This window comes from Chamaea fasciata, unplaced genomic scaffold (genome assembly GCF_029207755.1).
Source record: "Chamaea fasciata isolate MVZ Bird 193981 ecotype frontalis unplaced genomic scaffold, bChaFas1.0.hap1 SCAF_3, whole genome shotgun sequence".
Lineage (NCBI taxonomy): Eukaryota > Metazoa > Chordata > Aves > Passeriformes > Sylviidae > Chamaea > Chamaea fasciata.
Window position 1 is genome coordinate 104,486,550 of NW_027094088.1, and position 5,304 is coordinate 104,491,853.

The following is a 5,304-nucleotide window of genomic DNA, read 5'->3' on the forward strand; positions in this document are numbered from 1 at the left end:
ATTATTTGAAATAATCATATTTTTTCTGGCCTAGTGTACATTATGTTTCTTTCTGTAACTCCGCAGGACTGACGTCCATTTCCTTGTGCCGAGTGCTTATGCCATGTTTACAAGTGCAAGTAGGAATCATTATCAAATGCATTTTTGATTGTTTTTCTTCTGATATTCTCTATAAGAATGGTTGCAGATGTCCATGTAAAAAAAAAAAAAATAAAATTCAAAGCATTCTTTCACTCCATTACCACTCAAAAACTTTGGAAGATAATAAAGCATACTTAAGTTTCTGTTTTTCCTTCCTGATGATGCATTTACAATTTTTAAATGAGAAATAAATAGTTTTTTCTTCCAATTAATTGTGTCAAGCTTTTATTATTAGATTTTCATACATTTAGCAATAAATATTGTATTTTTACCTTTTTTACATCTTTTGTTTGCAAGAAACGATGTCAATATACCCAGTAAACTGTAGGCCAGAAAATAGATGTGTGTGTGTTATAACTTCCAGAAATGCTTTTTGGTAACATAAAAAAATGCTTTTGGAGTCATTCGAGGTGGGAAAATCTTTCTAGTAGAAGTTAAAACACTGTTAATGAGAAATGTTTCATCTCTTTGACAAGTTCTCAGGGAGAAACAAGTGAATAAGATTTTTATTAGCTTTTCTTTTTCGTTATATCATGTATGAATTAAAATATCTCTGTAAAAATAAACTGTATGGATAGGTTTAACTTTCCATTACTCTAAAAGCAGTATCAAGGACAAATTTGCCTGCAGTTCTTATTTCTAATTGTCAAGTGCTCAAAATGTAATGAGTAATTAACAGCTAGTGGCAGTGCAAAAAATGTCCAAATTCAATTATAGTAATTAAACTCTCGCCTTGCATAACTCACAAGGTTTCACAATTCTGTAGCATTTCTCTTTTATATAAGACAACGACTGAGTCAGAAACTTTAACGCATTTTTACAAGCTCTGTTGGTGCATGGCCCGTTTGCTTCCCGACCATGGTCATGAGATGATCTACATCCAATTAAGGCTCGCAGGCTGCAGGTTACATATTCATTACACAACCCTAATGACTGTGTGCTGCAAAATTGCATAATGTCTTTGTAAATCTTATTTGAATGAACAAGTCATTGAATTAAAAAGTGATGTACAGCTCAGTTCTGCCCTTTCAGATGTTGTATTTCACTACTCACTTTCGAGAATTAGCAGGTGGCAAGATCAGCCTTTGCTTTCCCCAGGACAGCCTAGAGGCAACGGCTGGGCACTCAGGGTCATACTCTGACTTGGTGGTTCTTATAAAAGCAAGGTATCCACTGAGGAGTCAGAGTTTAGGCAGTTTATATTGCAGCCCTTATTCCTTTGGCATTTACTTTGGTTTAATCCTATTAATCTGGAGGGCTGTAAGGTTTCTGCCCACAGAAGGAAACTGTCGTAAAATCTAAGGATATAATCATATACATGGCAGCATCTTGGTCCTACAAATATAGGGGAAGCCAAAACATTTTGGTATTAATTTGTGGCACATTTTTTGGCTGTGAAACTGGAGTTCCCATGTGCATCAGTGCATCACACTGCCATTGAAAACCAGGATACCTGAAGCTAAGGTAATGAAAAACTTTTTCTTTTGATGATACTGTAGAGGCAGGAGTAAGCATTTATTGAAGTAACCTTACCTCTTCATGCTGGTCTAGATCCCAAGGCCCCTAAAACGCCTGCAGAATGCCATACCACACCACTGCATTACATAAAATTGCATCTCTGGTGTTGCTCGGTACATTTCCAAGGGAAGAAGAAGTAATGCTTGCTGACCTGCCTTTGGGTGTGAGCTGTGCTGAAAGCACTTTCAGCTGTTGACAATGAACCCTCAAAAACCTGCCCCACTTGAAAACCAGTCCCTAGCCTTTTAACAAGAGCAAACAGGCAGAGCAGATCAAGGCAGTGATTTCAGTTTGCCATCCTCTGACTCTGCAGGAGTGGCAAAATCACCGTAATCCTGCTGATATTACTCACAATAGTGTAACTGATATCCAGGTCAAGAAATTAAACATGTATTTACCTACAGGTAGCTCACCAAAACTAATGCATTAGTGTTTTATTCTCTTCCTTGGACAGTAAGAGCCTCACACCTGGAGGACAATTTTTTCTTCCTTCCCTCAGGAATTAGTTGCCAAGAGACTGTGCCACTGCCTGAGATAATTCCTCTGCCACCTCTTTCTCCGTCTGCAGCCTGGTGAGATGCCAGAGGATTGGAAAGTGCATGAAGGTTTGCTGACAGTCTTCCCGTCCAAAGCTGCTCCTATGCCTTGGCCAGGCATTGAATGAGAAAGAAGGTTTGCAATGGAGTTCATCCCCCTGGGAGACAGGTCACAACCTGGCAAGAAATCCGACTAGAAAACTGATTACTTGTTTCACTACAGGAGGAAACCACTATTTTTAGAGATGAAAAAATAATAGGAGTGGGGGAGAAGCCTCTAACCTACTTCAACATAACGAAATGGTCACAATCCTTATTCCAGATGTGGTGAGAGGACATGGAAGCTTTCTAAATTTAGTTTTACAAATAGTATGTTTTTTCCTGGGAAAAAAAAAAAAAAAAAGAAAACCCACCAAAACCCAAAACAAACAAAAAGCACCCACCAAAATCAAAACACCTTTTGAAAGAATAAATCTACTTATGAATCTGGGTTAGGTTTGGCCAAAAATATTGACCCTCATAATGGAGGCATATTTTTTGAAAAAATTACTTTGGTATTCTTTCCTGGCTTTTGCTAAACAAAAGCTTTTACTTTGCACTGCAGAAAGCCATCTTGAATTTTAAAATTATCCTAAATTTACCAGAAAAAACCTTTGAAGGTTTAAGTTCTATCTCCACCAAGAGACATGTTGGTTTAGATCAAAAATATCTTAGATGTTAACAAAAGTATTTCTCATCTCTAGAAACCCCAAACTTCTGTTCCTTGGTTTAACCTAAGGCAAAATTTCTCCTCTGTTTATTCAATCTCTGCCTAAACAGGAAATGTTGTTTTCATACTCAGATATAGATTTGTAGAGGAAAAGTCGAGTCCCTAGTCACATGTCCAGCTATTTGCAGAGAGAACATTTGAATTCTGGTCTAGGCAAAGATCTCTTGGTAACCTTTTTGCAATAATTTTCTCCTGTGTTAAACAAAAAATCATTCCCCTTTTTCCCCCCTCCAAAGCAGATACACATAGTCTAAAACATGATTTTGGTTCATATTAACCAAAATTTTCAGATAGAAATTTCTGTAGGAAACATTTAACCCTCTCTACTTGCTGGGGTACTTGTCGGGTGATTTCCTTTCACATTTCAACAATGGAATCAGCTGTTGCAGGGGTGATAAATTAAGAAATTGGTTCAAAAAAGTAGCCTTGCTGAGGGAGGCAGGGATTCAAACCACCTAGACCCCGTGGGAAGGGGGCAGAGGGGCAGCCTCAGCTCTGTCTGTCCTTCAGCAATGCAATCAGGACTGGCAGGGAGAAGGATTGCTTAAAGCCCCTTTAATTTTTAAACAGCTTGACTCATTAGGTATTCCTATGCGAGCATATTCCAGCACAATGTGGGAGTCAATTAGCCCATGAAGCAACAACACATTATATATTTTAAAGGTTTTGAGAAGTAGTTGGAGAAGCAGAAGACAACCTGGGTAGAAGCTAAACCACATTTATGGCAAAACATCCTCATAATTAAAAAGAGGAATTAATTGTCTCACAGGCAGAAAGGCTTTCACTTTCTTTTCTCCTATGTAGGTAAGAAAGAGAAATCAGGAAATGAGAATCTGAGAAAGAAGTGGTTAAAATGCTATTTTTATTTCTCTACATTGCTAACTTTAAGCCCTGCAGACCCAGCGCAGGTGAGATCAGAGATCTTCACAGCCACTGACAGACGGGAGAGAGGTGGGATTTATCCAGGGTGGTTCTTCTAGGGATGGAGAAGCAGATTTCAATAAGATTTCTTTCATGAAGACACTCCATTGAAACAGGAGCCCAAACTGCCAGACATTGCAAGTCCCAAAATCTCCACTTGAGGGAGGAACAGAGGCAGGATGGGGGGGTTGTGGTTTTGTTGTTTGGGGTTTTTGAAAACATTCTCTTCGGTGCAGTACAAGTGAATTCTTGGGCGTTTTGCCCTTTCCTGTTAAGTAAGGATGTATAAAGATCAGCTGTATGAGGTACAGAGAGGACAAACGATGGGAGAACAAAGATAAGACATCCTTTAATTTGTACTTAAACACAAAATGGCTGATGCCTGCTCCAGCCAAGGGGAGGGCTACCCAAAAATCGCATACAAATTGTAACAGGGCCAAGCTAGGCATGTGGCAGCAGACTTTTTTTTTTTTTTTTTTTTTTTTTTTAATGTGAATCAGGACTCTTCCACATGGAAAGTCTCCATTTCATCTCACAACTTTTCATCGTTGGCTGGGAGAAACTCGGCACTGTCACTCCGTCCTGGTGCCCGTGGAGCTGCCAGCACGTCCCCAGCGCAAGGATGGCCTCGTCCAGCCTCGGGTGCTGGGGGCTGTTTTCTCTTCTCCTCCTCATCCCACACCGTCCTTGGCACGGCTCAGGTATTTCCCTTCTCCGGTGAAACACCACGGGTCGTTTCCCTGCTCGGAGAGGAACGCGGACATTCGGAGTGAAGTGCCTGCAGGGCATGAAACCCAGTGCATTTCTTGCTGTGACAGGGTGCGGGGAATGTCAAATATTTCACATTTCCCTTGATTACTGGATTTTTTTTTTTTTTTTTCTGTGAGAGGGTGTGAGGAATGTCAAGTATTTCACGTTTCCCTTGATTAGTGTATCTCCATGAGTCAGCTCCTCGGGAGCGAGGCGGCCTGGCTCGGGGGCACTGGGAGAGGGGTGCTCGCTCTGCCGGCTTGGTCCCAGCATCTCTCACAGGCCCTGAGCAAACCCAGCAGCACCGTGTCTCCGGTCCCGGGCTGGGCCTGCAGCACTGCCCCCAGCCCAGCTGCGGCTCCCAGGGAGTCAGAGCAGCCTGAACTTGGCGCCGTGTCCCTCACGCCATGCCCCTCACGCCATGCCCCTCACGCCATGCCCCTCACGCCATGCCCCTCACGCCCATGTCCCTCACGCCATGCCCCTCACGCCCATGTCCCTCACGCCATGCCCCTCACGCCATGCCCCTCACGCCCATGTCCCTCACGCCGTGCCCCTCACGCCATGCTCCTCACGCCATGCCCCTCACGGCCGTGTCCCTCACACCATGTCCCTCACGGCCATGTCCCTCACGCCCGTATCCCTCACACCTGCCACCCACGGCGCGCT

At 42.5% G+C, this 5,304-nt stretch overlaps 2 long non-coding RNA genes across 2 annotated transcripts; both read left to right on the forward strand.

Moving 5' to 3' along the window:
- The first annotated feature begins 1,931 nt into the window (after positions 1 to 1,931).
- LOC136287866 (uncharacterized) lies at positions 1,932 to 2,813 on the forward strand. Its single transcript, XR_010720400.1, has 2 exons — positions 1,932 to 2,063; positions 2,159 to 2,813. It is a non-coding gene; the product is annotated as an uncharacterized lncRNA (long non-coding RNA).
- Positions 2,814 to 3,409: 596 nt separating this feature from the next.
- Positions 3,410 to 4,897, forward strand: LOC136287867 (uncharacterized). The gene is made up of 3 exons (XR_010720401.1): positions 3,410 to 3,665; positions 3,769 to 3,872; positions 4,386 to 4,897. It is a non-coding gene; the product is annotated as an uncharacterized lncRNA (long non-coding RNA).
- The last annotated feature ends 407 nt before the right edge of the window (positions 4,898 to 5,304 follow it).